The sequence below is a fragment of the Akebia trifoliata genome, chromosome 6, assembly GCF_017979445.1.
Source record: "Akebia trifoliata isolate Shusen 1 chromosome 6, ASM1797944v1, whole genome shotgun sequence".
Lineage (NCBI taxonomy): Eukaryota > Viridiplantae > Streptophyta > Magnoliopsida > Ranunculales > Lardizabalaceae > Akebia > Akebia trifoliata.
The window spans coordinates 25,275,210-25,296,975 of record NC_141380.1 but is presented as its reverse complement, the minus strand read 5'-3'; positions in this window follow the sequence as shown (position 1 = coordinate 25,296,975).

Genomic DNA, 21,766 nt, shown 5'->3' with positions numbered 1-21,766 from the left:
CATCATGTTGCATGTTAATTAGGCTTAATTATACATAACTAAATTCATTTATTAGATAAATATAATTACTGAAAGCGCCCTCGATCCACGGGGTGTGCGGATCCGCTTTTGACCCTTGAGGTTTGGGAGTCGCCACCTAGTTATTATGGTCTAGGAACCAAACTGACCCTACAATGGATAAAAAAGAACTAGTCTACTATAGAAATCTGAATACGGAGATCATGTTACGGGGTTGGAAGGTGTTAGGCACCAACCCCGCCCGGCCAATGCCGGTCTCTACTTATACCAAATATAGCTACATCGCTAATGATAAAACCTAGATTTAAAAAATAAAAAAAAACCTTACCTTCGATCTGCAAAAGTACTATTCCCTCATATCTGAAAAACAGTTCCTTGTACTGTACTCCTTGCTTCGCTTTGTCTCCGGATCTGATTTCTGATCTCCGAGGCAAGGTGTCTCTTTCTTGGATCTGGATGCTTCGAATTTGTGGTGGATTTTTGGGGTGTTTTTGAAAGTTTTTTGGGTGTTTTTTAGGCTGAAATCGGAGTAGGGGTGTTAGGGAAGGAGTTGGGGCTCCAAAATTAGGATTTTTTAGGGATTGTGGGGGCTTCTTCACCTTCTTTTCCTAGGGTTTTTTTTTCTTTGATACGAAAATAGGGTGTGGAGGCTCCTATTTATAAAGTTTTTTAAGAGAATTAGGGTTTCATTAGGGTTTCTTTTAGGGTTTCAATTAGGGTTTCAATTAGGGTTTAGACTTTGGTCTCATGAGATGGACTTAGTCTTTAGGGTTTTAATTTAGGGTTTTGACTTTTAGTCTTATGAAATTGACTTGATTAGTTTAGATTAGGGTTTTGATTTAGGATTTTGACTTTTAGTCTTATGAGATTGACTTGATTAGTGTTTTGATTTAGGGTTTTGACTTTAGTCTTATGATATTGACTTTAATACTTTGACTTTAGTCTTTCTTGGTTGACTTTAATGTTTTGACTTTAGCCTTACTTGACTTTAGTCTTACTTGATTGACCTTAATGTTTCTTCTTACATTTTTTAATGATTTATTTATTAATTTCGAAATTTTTAATTATTAAAGTTGTAAAATTACCGTTTTACCCTCGGAGAGGATTTTTTACGTTTTAAGTCGTTTTTCAATGTTTCAGGATGTTTTGGAATCAGTTTTTCGTAAGGAATTCAATGGGAATGTTGGTTTTTGTCGTTTATGAAATTTTTTGTGTGAAATGATCATGAATTTTATGAGGGGTATTTTCGTAATTTTGTCGAATTTTGTGAAATTGGTGAAATGATTTATTTGGTTTCGATTTGTTGTTTTATGTGTTTGAATGGGTTTTCCTAAGCGTAATGTAGGCTCTAGGTTTGTTTTGATGTTAGGGGTATTTTGGTAATTTGGTCATTTTTAGTGATTTTTATCTTGAAGCTTCTTTTTGGTCTGCAAGATGATGATTTCTATGTTTCTGGGGTCGTATTTTCCTAGCGTAGCGTGGTTTCTAAGTTTTGTCAGTTCGAGATACCTCATCCGAATTTCTGAAACATATCTGGTAACAAAATAAAGCATTGGAATAGACATCCAACATTGGGAACTTTTGCGATCGGGTTGACGAGTTGATTAATCAGGCGGATGCAAAAATGGGGTGTCTACAGATGCCCCTCTTTGGCAGAGGGTTGAAGCAAACTAGATAGCAAATCTATTTTGATAGAAAGTGCGATATCCGAATGCCAAAGCTAGTGACAGTTCATTTTACAGCCTGATTTAGCAATTCGTCGGGGTGTTCGGATCCTTGAGGGTTAAACTCTCCCCGAACTAAAAGGTTGTCAGGTCCTCGAGCGAGAGCTCTCACTGATGGCGTCAGATCCTTGAATTTTAAAGAATTCTCCCTGACTAAAAGAACAAGTGTGCAAGTGTGTGCACTGTGTGAAACTGAGTAAAATCTGAGCATAAACTAAGCATAACTGAGCATAAATTGAGCATAAAAAAATTGAATGTCTTACTTTACCTACCCTGGGTGAAAGAGTAATAAACAATTTTTTTTGGAAAGTTTTACTCTACCTACTCGGGGTGAAAGAGTAATGAATTCTTTTTCGGGAGTTCTACTCTACTGACTCGGGGTGAAAGAGTAATGAACTATTTTTTCTGGGAGTTTTACTCTACATACTCGGGGTGAAAGAGTAATGGACTTATTTTCTGGGAGTTCTACTCTACCTACTCGGGGTAAAAGAGTAATGAACTACTTTTTCTGGGAGTCCTACTCTACATACTCAGGGTGAAAGAGTAATGGACTTATTTTCTGGGAGTTTTACTCTACCTACTCGGGGTGAAAGAGTAATGAACTATTTTCGGGAGTTCTACTCTACCTACTCGGGGTGAAAGAGTAATGAACTATTTTTTCTGGGAGTTTTACTCTACATACTCGGGGTGAAAGAGTAATGGACTTATTTTCTGGGAGTTCTACTCTACCTACTCGGGGTAAAAGAGTAATGAACTACTTTTTCTGGGAGTCCTACTCTACATACTCAGGGTGAAAGAGTAATGGACTTATTTTCTGAGAGTTTTACTCTACCTACTCGGGGTGAAAGAGTAATGAACTATTTTCGGGAGTTCTACTCTACCTACTCGGGGTGAAAGAGTAATGAACTATTTTCGGGAGTTCTACTCTACCTACTCGGGGTGAAAGAGTAATGAACTATTTTCGGGAGTTCTACTCTACCTACTCAGGGTGAAAAAGTAATGAACTATTTTTTCTGGGAGTTCTACTCTACATACTCGGGGTGAAAGAGTAATGGACTTATTTTCTGGGAGTTCTACTCTAACTACTCAGGGTGAAAAAGTAATGAACTATTTTTTCTAGGAGTCCTACTCTACATTCTCGAGGTGAAAGAGTAATAGACTTATTTTCTGGGAGTTCTACTCTACCTACTCGGGGTGAAAGAGTAATGAACTAATTTTTCTGGGAGTCCTACTCTACATACTTGGGGTGAAAGAGTAATGGACTTATTTTCTGGGAGTTCTACTCTACCTACTCGGGGTGAAAGAGTAATGAACTTCTTTTTCTGGGAGTCCTACTCTAAATGTTCGAGGTGAAAGAGTAATGAACTATCTAAGTATAATCTGAGAAAACCCTCAGCCATATCTGACTAAGCATAATCCGAGAAAGCCCTCGGTGGCAACTGGCTGAGCATAATCCAAGCAAACCCTCGGCGGCATCTGGCTGAGCATAATCTAAGCAAACCCTCGATGACATCTGGCTGAGCATAGTTCGAGCAAACCCTCGGCGGCATCTGAACATAGTTCCGAGAAAGCCCTCGGCGGCATCTGAGCATAATTCCGAGAAAGCCCTTGGCGGCAACTGAGCGTAATTCCAAGAAAACCCTTGGCGGCATCTGAGCATAATTCTGAGAAAACCCTCGGCGGAATCTGAGCATAATTCCAAGAAAACCTTTGGCGATATCTGAGCATAATTCCGAGAAAGCCCTCGGCGGCAACTGAGCATAATCCAAGATAACCCTTGGCGGCAACTGAGCAAAATCCAAGATAACCCTTGGCGGAGACTGAGCAAAATCCAAGATAACCCTTGGCGGCAACTGAGTGGATAACCCTTGGCGGCAACTGAGCAAAATCCAAGATAACCCTTGGCGGAAACTGAGCAAAATCCAAGATAACCCTTGGCGGCAACTGAGCAAAATCCAAGTTAACCCTTGGCGGCAACTGAGTAAAATCCAAGATAACCCTTGGCGGAGACTGAGCAAAATCCAAGATAACCCTTGACGGAAACTGAGCAAAATCAGAGATAACCCTTGGCAGAAACTGAGCAAAATCCAAGATAACCCTTGGCAGCAACTGAGTAAAATCCAAGATAACCCTTGGCGGAAACTGAGCAAAATCCAAGATAACCCTTGGCGGAAACTAAGCAAAATCCAAGATAACCCTTGGCGGCAACTGAGCAAAATCCAAGTTAACCCTTGGCGGCAACTGAGTAAAATCCAAGATAACCCTTGGCGGAGACTGAGCAAAATCCAAGATAACCCTTGACGGAAACTGAGCAAAATCAGAGATAACCCTTGGCAGAAACTGAGCAAAATCCAAGATAACCTTGGCGGAAACTGAGCAAAATCCAAGATAACCCTTGGCGGAAACTGAGCAAAATCCAAGATAACCCTTGGCGGAAACTAAGCAAAATCCAAGATAACCCTTGGCGGCAACTGAGCAAAATCCAAGTTAACCCTTGGCGGCAACTGAGTAAAATCCAAGATAACCCTTGGCGGAGACTGATCAAAATCCAAGATAACCCTTGGCGAAAACTGAGCAAAATCCAAGATAACCCTTGGCGGCAACTGAGCAAAATCCAAGATAACCCATGGCGGAAACTGAGCAAAATCCAAGATAACCCTTGGCGGCAACTGAGTAAAATCCAAGATAACCCTTGGCAGAGACTGATCAAAATCCAAGATAACCCTTGGCGAAAACTGAGCAAAATCCAAGATAACCCTTGGCGGCAACTGAGCAAAATCCAAGATAACCCTTGGCGGCAACTGAGCAAAATCCAAGTTAACCCTTGGCGGCAACTGAGAAAAATTGGCGAAGGAATGAAGGATTTTTGCGAAAGAATGAATGAATTTGGAAAAGACTGATCAGAGTGAATTGAATAAATCTGGAAGATACTGAATCTGGAAGAGAAATTATCAAATCTAGGAATGATTGGATCTGGGAATACCATATTAGTTGATCTCTGGGCACAGTCAAATGTGATATCCGAAGTGCTTTTGTTTGAACCTCAAGGATTTATCCAAAAGTTTTATGAATTTAAAACCTGAGTTTTTATTTCTTTTGAACCTCAAGAGTTTTTTCGAAAAACTGTTATCAAGAGGGTAACCTTAGGTTTGGAGTTCTCATCATCTTTTAGGATTAACATTGCTTAAAAACAAAATGCCCCTAGTTTGACAATGTACGTGGCATTGAACACATCATTAAAAAATGCCCCTAGTATAAGGGGGGAACTTACATATTTAGAAGAAAAAGAAAAAATGCCCCTTGTATGAAGGTTTGAAATATTTGATTACCACAAGCGCAATAAAGATCCAACTTTTAATTTTGATTAACTTTATTGAAGATTTTGAGTCAGGCTCAAGAGAACAAAATATTTCCTTTTGAGACTCATCATAGAATTCACCCTTCTCTCCATTGGTTCACTTGGGGAAGTAAGAATTTTCAGATCGATCGTAGACAAGATACTTGTGGCTTCTGAATTTATGCCTGGTTTAAGTTGAGTATTGAATTTGATTATTCGGACTTCTGATGTTTCAGCTCGAACCGCTCTCAGCTTGGGATTTTCTTCTGTTTTTCTTTGTTGCTCTAGCTTTTGCCTAGATCGCCTTTTCAGGTTTTCAATCTAGCGAGCTTGCTCTAACTTTTGCCTAGATCGACTTTTCAGGTTTTCGATCTAACGAACTTTTTCTTTTTTTCTTGGCTCTGATTGTTGCCAAAGTTGTCCTTTCAGATTTTCAACCTTGTGAGCTTGCCTTAATTTTTGCCTAAGTCGCCCTTTTCGGGTTTTCAACTTAGCAGGCTTTATCAATTTTTTTTTTTATCTCCTCTGAACTTCTAGAATTACTGTCTGATCATGCTCTGCTACCCCTCCTTGACATTTTCACACGGTACTTAGAAGGACTTTTATAGGTAGGCTTGGGACTAGGCATAAAATGAAAGGGATTTTGAGGCTCAAAAACCCAAATGCCCCTTGTGTAGCATTTCATTTAAAAATTTTCTTGAATTTTCTTCCCCATTTTGGATGATATTTTTTTTGCATTTTTTTTTTAGATTTTTTCTTCATCAGGGAATCTATTTTTTTATTTTGATGTGGTCGGGCCTGAAGTAACTTCTCAGGTTGCCTACGTACCCCAAATTTTTGGGATCAAACCAAAACGTAGTTCGGATTTTCCCTCCCCTAGGTTAGGTGATCGGGCTGAGAAAGAAAAAGGCATCATTTTTTTTTTTGAAAAGGCTGCAAAGGGCTGAGAAAGGAGATAATGAACTGGGTAGTAGGAAAATTGATTCGGCCAAAGATGGCCTCCTTAAATGTAGTACCATTTGATCCGGTCAAGGTTGGTTGACTCTGGTAGTTCACTTCAATCATGATCTTGAAGTCTGACGAGTTTTCCAGACAGTATTTCCTTAATGAATGAATTTCTCCAATTGGGTTCAGACTTTCTCTTATAGTCGAGGAGGAGTGCTCAATTTTCTTTGAAGTCTGATAGTTAAATCCTTGACTTGTAAATGATGAGCTTTGACCTTTTTTTCAAATGCACGGGTGACTCTTCTTAGATAAGCTTGCACATGGTACAGGGCTTTAACTCGTTTTCTTCGATCAAGTTTAATTCTTCATGCTGCTGATGAACCCAATCTGTTTCTAACAAATGATTTTCCAACAAGACCCTGAGAGACGAAATTTTCATTTCAACTGGCAAGACTGCTTCCATGCCATACACTAAAGAGTAGGGAGTAGCTGCAGTAGAGGGTCGAATTGAAGTTCGATATGTCCATAGCGTGAATGATAATTTTTCTGATCAATCTCGATGTGATTGACACAATTTTCCTGATGATAGTCATGAGACTCTTACTAACTGCTTCAATCGTTCTATTGATCTGAGGACGGTAGGGGGATGATTTGTGCTTCCGGATCTTCAACTTTAAACATAGAGTAATGATTTATGCTTTGAAGTACGACCCATTATCAGAGATCAGTTCAAAAGGTACCCCCATATCGACTGATAATATGTGATTTGAAACTCAAGATATAGTAAGGATAGTGCTGATACATTTTATAACATCTTCTTTGATTCCATCGATATAGACGAGTATCTATTCCGTGTTAAACAACTCTCAAGCTTATACCTAACATACCCTCATATGATCACACGAACAAGTCTTTTGAAATTTCTGAGTAAATTCATTATCCCCTCGTGTTCCTTTAGGGATAAGATGGTTTCTATTTGAATTTCTTTAGGAATTATTTTTTATTTCGAGGTCAAAGATCTTTCCTTTCTCGATTAAAAGTTGAGCCCGACTCTTATCTTCTTGTTCAGGAGAAAAATATATCCTTAAAGTTAGATTATTAGTTAATTCTTTAATGCGCTTGAGGTATTCAAAAATTTTCTTTATTCAATCAAATTCAGATGGGACAATAGACACCTCTATAGACTCGATGAACTAACTTGACTCAATAGGAAAGAGTAGACTCAATTCAAGGAAGACATGACCTTGTTGGAAAAAAGGACTCGAGCTAACCCAAATGACTCACGAAAACTCAAGACAAGTACCCACACGAGTTTGATTAGGACTAAGGACTAAGATATTGCTTACAACGGGTAGGATTGAAGCACTATAATCTTCAAAGAACAACTGGACGATGTTGAGAAATTTTGAGGTCATTTCTGACTGTTGACTTGATATTGATGTTTACTCTAATTGACTGGATTTACAACCCTAGCTAGGTAATGGACGATTGAGCTTAGATACAATGATAACCTTTAAACCTCTTTGAAGGTGAATTTAACCAATTTCAGTGTCACCCCCTTGATAACATTTTAAATGAACCCTGAGATTTTATTTAATTTTGTGCACCAATCCATTAAAAAATTCATCCATTCAATGATTATTCAAAAGAAAAATAATTATGTTGCACTCTTGAAAAATATTGGAAAATAATATTTTTATTTCACAAATCTGATTATTTTTGGCAACATTTTTTGGTAGTTTTCCAAGGTCCATAAAAACTTTTCATGCAAAAATAGATCTTTTGCAAATTATTTTTCCTTCTCTTTCTTTTCTTTTGGAAAATATTTTTTCTCTGAAAAATAGTTTTTTATTTGGAAAGTATCTTCTCTTGGAAAATATTATTTTGGAAAACGTTTTTTCTTAGAAAACATTTTTTTTTTAGAGAATAACATTTTTTTTGGAAAACACTTCTTTTGGAAAATATTTTTTTCTGGAAAATACTTTCCCTTTGTAAACTATTTTTCTTCTTTGAAAATTTGATTTCTATTTCGATTTAAATGGCCCGGTCCATCAGGATTGTTGGATCGAGTTAAGCTGGGTCATTTGCAAGAGATGAATTTTTTATTGGGTCGGTGCACCCATTTTGATTTTCAAAAATAACATTTTTTATCCTTAAGGACAATCATACACTCTGATCTCATCATTCACATACATTCATTTCATCATTCACATGCATTCTGATCTCATCATTCACATACATTCATATCAATCACAAAGTCTAAAGATTCCATTCAATGAACAACCCGGGAACACCCACGATAAGTTCGAGTCGTGACCTACTGGGAAGGTTTCTAGACTCTAAGCTTACTACATGCAATGCATTTTTATCTGGCCACCCTTGCCCAAGCACACCTATATACCTTTCGATACGTGGTGACTTGGTTTGATATACCGTATAGGTGATAATCTAAAACCTCAATTCACTTCTCTGAAGCCAAAAACAGCCAGTTTGATCTCTAGTTGAGAGGTGGCGCACAATGCTAGGCAAGGGCCCACTTAAATACCTCTCGTCTAGAATAGACGTAGTCTATCCCCCTCGTACAGTAGGGTACAGCGGGGCAAAATCTGCTTAGGCACCGGTTTTGACCAAGAAGTACAATTGATACACTTAGATTATCTTTTATACCTACGGGTACGAGTCAAGGGTTGTAGCTTTTATAAATGGTTTGGCATCCCACGAGGGGACCGATCACGTACTAGTACTACGTTGGCAATTGGGACATGTGACCGTGTGGCTCACAATAGGTCAAAGGCTCAGGTCGCTCCAGCCTGGGTGCATCAATATATCTCTCAGAATCACCTGATCAGACGGTATTGATGCCCCCAGTTTGATATACCCTAAGGTACGTGACTGGAGTTGTGGTTTTCATGAATGACGTTGCATCTCTGAAGAGACCGGGTCACGCACTAGTGCCACGTTGGCTATATGGGACGTGTAAGTGAGTAAAGCAGTAAACGTGCATGTGGTGTGTGCAAAATAGGGTGGGGTGTGTCCGGAGCCTTTTTCAAACACATGGGCCAGATTATGTCATCACATATGGATATCAAATGAATATTGATCAAGAAAATAATCTCAAACCCATCACATCAAAATTAAGATGAAATCAAACACATCACAAATATATCTGTCAAGATCATGGCAAATCAATTAATGAGCATGGCATATAATAATTGATCAAACAAACATTGCAATAGGCATAATTTTTATGATTTTTAAGGTCCAATCAATGATCACTTTTGGGTGATCCAAAATAAATTGAGATTCCAATAGGTGTTATATTGATGATAGAATGACAATGGTTGAGATGAGCTCACTCTCAAGAACATTAATTGTGCCAACATTAGATAAATTCAGATTTTCTGTGAATTAGGAAAATACAATCTGAACTTGCATCGATGATATCTAAGGCTCCCGATAATGAAATCGAGTGAACTCAAGTTCTAAATTAATCTACTCAATGAGATCTACATTTTATTAATAGGTGTCTAGACTTAGTTCTCACCAAAATGTTCTATAAAAACGTTTTAACGTTGCTGTCCCAACTTTCATTCAGAAATAATTCCAGATTCACAGATTGAACTTGCATCGATGATATATAAGGCTTCCGATAATGAAATTGAGTGAACTCAAGTTCTAAATTAATCTACTCGATGAGATCTACGTTTTATTAAGAGGCTCCCAGAATTAATTCTCACTAGAATATTCTGTAAAAACGTTTTAACGTTGCTGTCCCAACTTTCATTCAGAAATAATTCCAGATTTACAGATTGAACTTGCATCGATGATATCTAAGGCTTCTGATAATGAAATTGAGTGAACTCAGATTCTAAATTAATCTACTCGACGAGATCTATGTTTTATTAAGAAGTTCTCAGACCTAATTCTCACCAGAATATTCTCTAAAAACGTTTTAATATTTCTGTTCAACCTTTATCATTCCATCATTTTCAGAGGTTAATTTGAATCTTTCATTATTTAGGGGTCATCAAAAAGTGATCCTTAATTGGAAAAAAAAATGCAATACCCAAAACCATCCACAATATAGACAAAAAATAAATAAATAGAAAAAATAAATAAAATAAATCCAACTAAATAATAAAAAAAAACTAGGTCATCTTGGCAATGCTCCCATACTTGGGGTTTTTCAAGTTTGATCCTCAATTCGATCCCCAGTGGAGTCGCCACTGAAAGCACCCTCGATCGGCGGGGTGCGCGGATCCGCTTTTGACCCTTGAGGTTTGGGAGTCGCCACCTAGTTATTATGGTCTAGGAACCAAACTGACCCTACAATGGATAAAAAAGAACTAGTCTACTATAGAAATCTGAATCCGGAGATCATGTTATGGGGTTGGAAGGTGTTAGGCACCAACCCCGCCCGGCCAATGCCGGTCTCTACTTATACCAAATATAGCTACATCGCTAATGATAAACCTAGATTTAAAAAATAATAAAAAACCTTACCTTCGATCTGTAAAAGTACTATTCCCTCAGATCTGAAAAACAGTTCCTTGTACTATACTCCTTGCTTCGCTTTGTCTCCGGATCTGATTTCTGATCTCCGAGGCAAGGTATCTCATTCTTGGATCTGGATGCTTCGAATTTGTGGTAGATTTTTGGAGTGTTTTTGAAAGGTTTTTGGGTGTTTTTTAGGCTAAAATCGGAGTAGGGGTGTTAGGGAAGGAGTTGGGGCTCCAAAATTAGGGTTTTTGAGGGGTTGTGGGGGCTTCTTCACCTACTTTTCCTAGGGTTTTTTTTTCTTTGATACGAAAATAGGGTGTGGAGGCTCCTATTTATAAAGTTTTTTAAGAGAATTAGGGTTTCATTAGGGTTTCTTTTAGGGTTTCAATTAGGGTTTAGACTTTGGTCTCATGAGATGGACTTAATCTTTAGGGTTTTAATTTAGGGTTTTGACTTTTAGTCTTATGAAATTGACTTGATTAGTTTAGATTAGGGTTTTGATTTAGGATTTTGACTTTTAGTCTTATGAGATTGACTTGATTAGTGTTTTGATTTAGGGTTTTGACTTTTAGTCTTATGATATTGACTTTAATACTTTGACTTTTAGTCTTTCTTGGTTGACTTTAATGTTTTGACTTTAACCTTACTTGACTTTAGTCTTACTTGATTGACCTTAATGTTTCTTCTTACATTTTTTAATGATTTATTTATTAATTTCAAAATTTTTAATTATTAAAGTTGTAAAATTACCGTTTTGCCCTCGGAGAGGATTTTTTACGTTTTAAGTCGTTTTTCAATGTTTCAGGATGTTTTGGAATCAGTTTTTCGTAAGGAATTCAATAGGAATGTTGGTTTTTGTCGTTTATGAAATTTTTTGTGTGAAATAATCGTGAATTTTATGAGGGGTATTTTTGTAATTTTGTCGAATTTTGTGAAAATTGGTGAAATGATTTATTTGGTTTCGATTTGTTGTTTTATGTGTTTGAATGGGTTTTCCTAAGCGTAATGTAGGCTCTAGGTTTGTTTTGATGTTAGGGGTATTTTGGTAATTTGGTCATTTTTAGTGATTTTTATCTTGAAGCTTCTTTTTGGTCTGCAAGATGATGATTTCTATGTTTCTGGGGTCGTATTTTCCTAGCGTAGCGTGGTTTCTAAGTTTTGTCAGTTCGAGATACCTCATCCGAATTTCTGATACATATCTGGTAACAAAATAAAGCATTGGAATAGACATCCATCATTGGGAACTTTTGCGATCGGGTTGACGAGTTGATTAATCAGGCGGATGCAAAAATGGGGTGTCTACAATTACGTATGTTTCTTGTGCAGAAAATCAATATTTTAGAATCAAAATCTCAAGACAAAAGTATTTGGGCCCACTTTGGAATGTCCTAATCGTTTAGAATGCCATAATCCTTAACTCATGTTCTAATCTTTTATTTTTTTATGCAAAAAAAAGTGGAGGCTACTTTAAAAGTCTTCTACACATATTTTTCTCTATAAATAGAGCTTCAATCTCTAGAGAAATCCTCTCTCCCTCTTGGTTCTCTTATCCAAGACTCCTTTAATCTAAGGCTCTTAATCTCTTCTCTTATTTTTTGTATTTTTATCTTCTAGTTATTTTCTTTTTGACTAAATAGTCTTGTAAGAAGTAGAAGAAGAAGAATTTGTAAGTTTTTCCATGAAATGAAGAAAAGTTCTTTCATCTCTTATCTTCCCTCTCTTGCAATGACATTAGGCTAAGCTTCCCTCCATTCTAGGGTAGAAAAGTCTAGAGCAAGTTCTTACGTTGTTTCTAGTTTCATGCCTTTCTTTTATTTAAAATGCTCATGAGTTCTCTTTAAGATTTCTTGCACCTTTTATTCTTAATATAGATACTTTATGCTTAGATTAGATCAAGATAAAGTATGCTTAAACTAGATAATTGGTAGTAGGAAGTTCAAGAAAATCTACTTTGTTTATGTTCCCTCATTTGATTTTATTTGTTAAACTTTCCGATCTAAGGAGCTAACACCAAGCCCTTACGATTGAGTTATAAAAAGGCTAGAGACTAGGAATTTCTCATCAACATGTTCTAGGTTGATCTACTTTCAATGGTGGTTTAATTTCATAAGTTTACTTTCTTTTAACTTCATTTACTTTGGTTAATTTTCTAGTAACTTTAAATCTTCTTGGTAAGTTAAAAAATATAAAGAAAAATAATTTTAATTTCTTTTGGTTAATTTGAATTTTATCCTCTTAGCTTAACTCTACTCCCCCTTTCTCTTGGGTTCGATCCCCTACTTGCCCCACAAGTAAGGTAAAAGTAAGATTAATATTAACTCCGATGAAAAAAATAACGATAATCTCATCAATAAATAGAAACAAGATGAGTGGACAGAAGTCGAAACGTAGCAGAAATAGGACAAACTTTGGCTTAGACCACTAACTCGATAACACAGCTGATGTCATTCATGGGATTAATAGTTGAGTCCGAGAACAAGTTCAAAAAGGAGATGCTCGAGTCACAAGCCAGGATAGCAGATAAGGTGGTTGAGTTGAAGGAGCACTAAACTTCTTCACAAGGGCAAATCCTACTATATCCTAGGTTCTACCACCGGGACCACTATTGTATATTGGGCCTTTGAAGGATGAGAGAGTTTTCCAGCCCCAAAGACAGGTAAATCCTAAGATGTGATTATAGAATTTTCAGTTGCTACTTCCATAAAGATTTGGGGGTTTTTTGATCTGGTTGAGGTCTAATAATGGGTATTGAAGACCTGAGAGATTCTGAGCATCATGCAATGCTTGAGATATCAGTGGGTGATGGTGGCGATATTTCAATTAGACGGGAATGCTAGTTATTGCTGGCATTTCGAGAAGAATATAATGGGTGATGGACCATTTGAGTGGGCAGATTTCGAGATGATGTTTTTCGATAGATTCATATATGAGATGGCTTGAGAGATTAAGCACCAGGAGTTTTCAGGATTGGTGTAAAATAACCTATCAATTACCGACTATAAGTTGAAGTTCATCCAGTTGTTGCGATATGCGCTTGGGCTCATTTTGACAGATCTACAGAAAACTTACAGATTTCTTAGAGGATTGCAACCCTATCTAAAGGCTAGGATGTCAGTGATCAAGACCACTAGTTAAAAGGACACGGTGAGTAGAGCTTAAAGGGTTAAGTAAGAAGAGATGGAGTTACAGATTTCTAGGAGGCAGATTAGTCAACCCTAGACTTCTTTTCCTCATAGATCAAATCTAGCCAAAAAGTTGATGTATTTAAGGCTGAGTGCTTCTAGGTCAACATATCCGGGGTAGAGAATTCCTCTACGATCGAATTAAAGAGCAGTTGGGGCTCCAATGAGGCCATCAGGGCCAACATGACCAATAAGGTAGATTCAAAAATCGCAAGCTCCAGTTTACCGACCGTCCACTCCATCGAGACCCATATAGGCGGGACTGCAGGCATACTTCACGTGCGGATAGGTAAGGCATTTCAGTAAAGAGTACCCTCTATTACGATCATAAGTAGGGGTTATTCCTAGACCCCAAGGTAGGGTACATCATCTGACCCAAGAGGAGGTACCTATTTTAGATGTAGTATTGGAAGGTACAATTTTAATTTCTAATGTTAAAATTTAAGTTTTATTCGATATCGACTCCTCTAAATCATACATTTGTATTGAGATTGCATGGTTGCTAGACTTAAGAATTTCTAACATGCACCGAGTAATGAAGTTGTCTACACCGTTGGGGGACCATCAGGTATCTTAGAAATTATGTCGAAATTGTGTAATTAGGATAGAGGACCAAGAAATGATTGTCGATCTCATGCTACTAAATTGTTGCGACTTCAACGTGATCTTGGAGATGGATTGGTTTATACGGAGCCATGCCTATGTCGATTGCTTTGGGAGATCAGTTATTCTTAGGAGATCGGGGTATCCGAGGATCCAAGTTCAGGCATCTAGGTACAAAAGATACAGCTCTTTGTACAAACAGTTGGGAAATCTGAGAGTATCAGAGATAGAGACATCAGTGAATATGGTAGAGGTACTTAGAGAATTTATGGATGTTTTTCTAGAATAATTATCAAGTTTGTCACCGTGTCACCAGATAGAATTCTTGATTGATTTGGTACCAGGCATAGGGCTTATTTCTATTACACCATACTGAATGGCCCCGGTAGAAACCTGAGACTTGAAAGCTCAGATTGATGAGCTTATGAGCTTGGGGTTTATTCTATCGAGTTTCTTACCCTGAGGACCACCGGTTATATTCGATAAGAAAAAAATATGGGTTGCTCTGATTATGCATTGATTACCAGAAGTTAAACCAAGTAACCATCAAAATAAGTACCCTCTTCCACTTATTGATAACCTGTTTGACCAACTGTAGGGTGCCCAATATTTCTCTAAGATCAATTTGTGATCTGGATACGACCAGTTGAGAATCTGGGAGGTGGATATTCTAAAAACTATACGAACCAAGCTAAGACACTTCGAATTTCTAGTGATGTCTTTCGATTTGACGAATGCACTGGTAGCATTTATGGATCTTATGCACCGAATATTTTGGGAAGACATCAATAGATTTATCATCATATTCATAAATGACATTCGGATCTATTCTAAGTCAATGGAGGATCACGAGAGACAGCTCAGAATCACACTACAGATTTTACGAGAACACAGGCTATACGCCAAGTTCAATAAGTGTAAGTTCTGGCTTCGTAAGGTGAAATTCTTAAGGCACAAAGTGTTAAGCGAATGGATATCAATAGACCTTTCTAAAGTTGAAGTCATGCTATTATGGAAATAGCCAAGGACAATGATAGATATCAAAAGTTTCCTTGGGATGGTAGGCTATTATAAAAGATTTATTAAGGGATTTTCCACTCTTGCAGCACCATTGAGGAGACTAACTCAAAAAAATATCCTGTTTGAGTGGGATGACAACTACGAGACTGCCTTTAAAGAATTGAAAAAAATATTAACGACCATTCTAATTTTGGGTAAAGGATTGGCGATATTTACTAATGCTTCCAAAATTGGTTTGAAAGCTGTATTGATGCAGTTTAGGAAGTTAGTGGCGTACACATCCAAAAAATTGAAGAATCATGAGAAAAACTATCATGTTCTTGGTCTGGTGTTGGTTGTTATAGTATTCACACTACGCATATGGAGTCATTACCTATATAGAAAGAAGTTTGATGCGTTCTCCAATCATAAGAGCCTCAAGTATATATTTTCATAGAGGGAATTGAATATGAAACAGCAACGTTGAATGGAATATCTAAAAGACTACGACTTTACCGTTAAATATCACTCGAGAAAGATGAATGTAGTTGCCAATGTACTAAGTAGAAACATTGTACCATACATCATGGTAAAAGAATAGCAGTTGTTTGAGCAAACCATGAAAATAGTATTTGAGACTCCGAGGGAAATGTATAGATCGCACATTTATTTGGGTACACTGACAATCAAAAATCAATTGATAACGCAAATTAGAGAATCTCATAAAATATATGAATCGAGAGCTAGGGATCTGACAGACCTAGATTGGTTGAAAGGATCAGACGAGATTCTCAGATTTAGACGCAAGATGTGGATACCTCAGGACTCACAGTTGAGATCCGATGTATTGGGTAAGGCACATTGTTCCCGATATTCTATTCACCAAACTGGTACTAAAATGTATAAAGATCAATGTAAAAAATTTTAATTTTCTATTTTGAAGAAAATTATCACAGAATATGTGAGTAGATGCTTGACATTTTAGCAAGTTAAGGTAAAACACCGCAACCCAGCATGCTTACTCCAATCATTACTCATAGTAGAATGGAAGTGGGAGCACGTGACCATGGACTTTATAGTCGGGTTACCAAGAACTAGTGACAGGTCAAACACCATATGGGTGATTATGGATTGACTGACGAAGTAGACACATTTCATTCTGATTAGAATTTTATTCGACGTCAACAAACTGAGCTAGATATACATAACTGAATATGTTTGACTTCATAGAGTGCCAATTTCTATTGTGTCAAATAGGGATCCTAAATTTACTTCCTAATTCTGGGAAAGTCTACACAAAACTATGAGTATGCAGTTGAACTTCAGTACGACTTGTCATCCATAGTCAGATGGATAGTCCGAGTGGGTGATATAGATTTTGGAGGAGGTTGGAAGTGTCACTTACCATTGGTAGAGTTCTCCTACAACAATAGCTTTCAAGCTAGTATCGGCATGACACCATTCAAGGCCTTATACAGTAAACCATGTCGATTATCGATATGTTGGGTAGAGACAGGAAATACCACGGTATTGGGACCTAAGATTGTTGAGAAAACTACTAAGACAGTACGTATTATACTAGACAGATTAAAAATTGCTGGAAGTAAACAAAAGAGCTATGCAGACAAGTGCGCAGACCTTTGGAATTCCAAGTAGGGGATAGAGTGCTCCTGAAAATATCGCCCCGAAAAGGAATCTCTAGATTTGACATGAAAGGTAAATAGAAACCACAATTTATGTGACTGTTTGAAATAGTGGAATGGATATGACCAATGGCTTGCAAATTGATTCTGCCATTGCAGCTTGAGCAGGTTCACAATGTTTTTCACGTGCCCATGCTAAAAAAGTATTTACTAGATCCTTTACATGTGGTTGACTGTGAAATTTAGAGGTAGACGAAGACGTGTCCTACAAGGAAGTTGCCATATAGATACTTGATACGAGAGTAAAGCAACTCAAATCTAAATCTATTCCTCTGGTCAAGGATTGTGGAGACACCACAACATTGGAAAATCTACATGAAAAAAATAGACAAAGATGCCAGCTAAGTGTCCAAAACTACTCCGAGACTAAGGTATGATTTCAATTTTGAGGAAAAAAATTTATTAAGGGAGGGAGAATGTAATACCCCATGTTTTTAATTCGTGGCTCGAGGAGAATCAAATATTAAATTTTGAGAAAAATTCTAGAAGTGGGACTTGGGGTAAAACTTTTAGATTTTATTTTGATCATTTTAATGAAATCTAATTTTATCATTGGATTCAAAATGGTCGAAAAATATATTTTAGCCTTTAAGTATGCTCAAATTCGAATTCGAACAATAGAATTACAAAATCCTTGATTTTCGTGCTGTTGGGACCTAAAAAGGTGAATTTTAGTTAGAGTGAGAATCTGTAGAATCTGATTGTACCACTGGGTCCACAATGAAAAATTATAGAGAATGGAGTATTTATTTGTCAATTTTCGAGTATGGAAAGTCGAAATACCATCAACAATAGAACCAAGTTAAGAAATACCAATTTTACCCCTCAAAGACTTTATAAAAAAGAAAAAGTTGCAAACGAGACCTCATTGATCTGCGACGAAGAAGATAAATTTATTGGCGTCAACGAGCTCTATATATCTATGGTTTTTTATCCTAATTTCCCTTTCTTCTTCCCCATTCTCCATAAAAAACCAGCCACATCCTACAAGTAGGTTTCAACACATTTCCACTTGAGGTTTCAACTAGCTAACGATGAATTTGTCCTCCATCATAGAAAGAAAGGAAAATATCATCATCAAGATCTTCGAAAACCTCCATTTGTTTCACACCCAAGTCCACCCAATCTTGATTTTACTGTTATTCACCTCGACTTCCGTACTAGATCTTCATTTTCAACAACCATGATCTTTAATAAGGGATTCTCAATTCTTTTTGGTAGTCGTAGATTACGAAAATTGCATCTAAGGCTTTCAACAAAACTTTAATGAATTTTAAATCATAGAATTCTTTGTGTTTATCTTTAAATTCATGTGTTAATGTGTTTTAATTGCATTTTACAATGAATTATACGTATGTGGGTTTGTGTATCGAAGAATTGTCGAAGAAACCTAAAAAATTGGATGAAAATCCAATTTTGGTGCTAGGTTCTAATTTTATTAGCAGGACTGGAGGTGCCACCACCACCTGTCAAAAGCCAATCTAATGGTGCCACAGCAAAAAAGTTGGTTTTGCCATCGCCAACAACCGATAGTCTTAATTTTGGCTGTTTGGGTTCTCTGTATTCTAGGACCTCATTTTGACTAAATTTGCGATGATTTTTCAATCAAATGATAAAAATGAATTTCAATGGCTAAAAATATGATTTATTATTCAATGAACTCATATTGAGTTGATGAATATTGAAAAAAGAAATTTGTATTTAAAAATGTTGAAAAGTGTAAATATCAAAAAAATGAGAAGAATGGATGAAACGGTAAAATGTTAGAATCATACCCGATGGATGATGTCTACATTTTAAATTGTTGTGCTATGTGTGGGTTGATGAATGGATATCTAAAAGTTTCGAATGCATGTTTATTTACTTTCTACTAGCGCAAGGCGCTGATTTAATTTTGGTACTATTATTTAATTTAAGTTAAGGGCCATAACTGCATGGTAGGAAATGGGATATCCATTCTCAACTCTGAAATGTTAATTTCTTATTTGTCTTTAAAGAAAAGTAATATATATGTAGTTATTTTGTAAACTGTTGAAGAGCTTGTAAATGCCTGAAGGGATAATCTGTCATATCATCCGGAATGACATACTATCTTGGGATGTGGTAGAAACAACCAAGCTCATACGTGGATTGGGACGAATATGAAAGTGGAGTCACAACTAAAATTCGGGTTTATTTCTTTCTATCTTTACCAAGGAACTTGTAATGTAAAGGTAGTCGTACACGAATGAAGATGTATAATAGGAATCACTTGCACGCCTGATAGGCATAAGCGAAGATGATTGGTCAATGATCACTAATAATTTATAGTAGTCAAACATCTTGACACGTCAAAAAGAGACTTATTACTTATGGTCATGTCAAATAGCCAGTCTGAGCAGGATAAATGGTTAACCATGGGTGGTAATGCAACCACCAACAACAAAATCAAGAACTAAAACTAATAAAAGAACTGAACATTATGTCCCGACTGAAAGTGATTTAGTCGTAGAATTTCAACTCTCTAATTCTACAACTCCACCATTGTGTATTATGTATCTGTTGCTCTATTTTGAATTATAAAATGAAAAGCACGTGTTACTGTTCCAGTGTTATTAGTTAAAAGTGTATAAAAGGAGAATGTGATATTATAAGTATTCCTGCTCATTGAAATGTAAATTTTAACTATTTAATTGCTCATCTCTAGCTATATGTACCAATAGTGGGAATCAATTCCTTCAAGTATGACCTAAAGGCTTGGGAGTATTCACAACATGTTGCGAAGAGGATGATGGCTGAGAGTGAGGTTGCTGCATTGTGTACTGAAGAAGATAATAGTTGGGAAGACGATTGCAACAAGGGGTGCAATAGACTGTGAAAGATATAAAATGCAAAGGGAGCTGGAGTCGTTATGTTGCAGAGAGGTGAAAGTGATGGAGTGTAGCTAGTTTAATGAAGGGGGAAAAGAAGGCAACAATGGTGTTGTTAGGAAAGGTGCAGAGAGAAGGGGACAGCAATAGTGTTGTTAGGAAAGCTACAGGGAGAAGAGGGTAGCAATGGTGTTGTTAGGATGTTGCAGGTTTAATGGGGGAGGAGAAAAAAGGAAGAACATGGCGTTCTGGACTAAAGAACGTGAGGGACAGAGAAAGAGAGAGAGAGCTACCAAATGGCTGCAGCAATCACATTTTTGCAGAGAGGGCTGTATTGCGATGGAGTTCTGTTGGAGGAGAAGACGTCAAGAAAGGGATGATGGCAGCATTGCTGTTGTAATGAGGAGAGGGCGTTGGTGCATCTAGGGAAGAAGAAGATGAAGGGGTTGGGTAGCTATGATGTTGGGAAGATGGCAAGCTCTCAAAAATGTAGAAGCCCCCTCTCTTTTTTGTCCAACCTCTTTATATAGAAACCATGTTTCTAAAAAAAAATTATTTTTTTATTTTTTTCTTCACACGTTTTTTTTACTTTCCTTCTTTCTAGTTAAAAAATGGGAGTATCGATCCCACACTATTCATCTCGTTGTTTTAAGTTTTTATTGATTGATTCATTAATTTTGTTTTGAATTTTATTGGTTTGAATTTTTTATTTGGATTTTAATTTTGAATTTGAAATTTAATCGGCCATTTGATTTAGATTTTGTTTTATCGATCGATTTGAATTTGTAATTAAATTTTACTTTGAATTTAATTAGTCTGTTGGAGTTTGATTTTAATTTCAATTTGTTGGTTGATTAGATTTTATTTTTAATTTTGTTTTTTCAATTTATTAGTCGATTGGACTTTAATTTTGATTTCGATTTGTTGGTCAATTAGATTTTATTTTTAATTTTAATTGTTTGATTTTTAATTTTGAATTTGATTTTTTATTAGATTAGATTTTAAATTTTAATTGTTTAATTTTCTTTTATTGTTTAATTTTTAATTTGAGTTTGATTTTTTTTTTGTCATGTTTTTATAAGAATTAGGGTCTCTAGGTCAAAGTTGGACCTCAAAAGGCATTTTGGTCATTTTTGTGATTTTTTCTAAATCTCTCTGTTTTCGTCGATTTGAGTCCCGTTAGACTCAAAATCACATTCTAAGTGCAATGGAGGTACTTTCAAGATTTTTCAAAGATTCAAAAAAATTTAGGGGTATTTTCATCATTTTGGTAATTTTTTTAATTTTTGCGAATTTTAGCGTAAAGTTTCTTTCCATCCCAACATGGTTATTTCTAAGTCTCAAGGTCGTATTTTGCTAGCGTAGCGAGGTCTCTAAGCTATCGAATTGTATAGCGAACCTAAGTGTATATGCCTGCTAAATCGGGTGTAAGGTGTAACGATCCTAAGCATATGTAAATTTCTATGTCAAGTTGTAGCGAGTAGAGGGGTGAAAAGACTACAAACGGAAGGAATCAGGGACAATATTCACAAGCTTTCAAGTTCTTTACGCTCATCATTAGGAATTCATGGCAATCAGACGATGAATTATCAAATTAGGCAGATGCAAAAATGGGTTGTTTACAATATCCCACCTATTAACCACGCAATTCCTTGCGCTAGAGATCATTAGGACACTCAAAAAAATTAATGTGTTTTGAGTTTGTAAGTATGTCGATTCATGAAGATCAAGTTGTAAATAATAGGGTGCGAGTTCTTAGAATGGGTTGTCCACCCTTGGTAAGGGTTTTGACATTGTTTCCTAACACTTTGAAGCTTCATTTAATGTTTAATTTGTATTTTCAAAGTTGATTTCCAAGCCTCCAATCAAGAATGAAAAGAACTTGCGTGAAAACCAATGTTGAAAA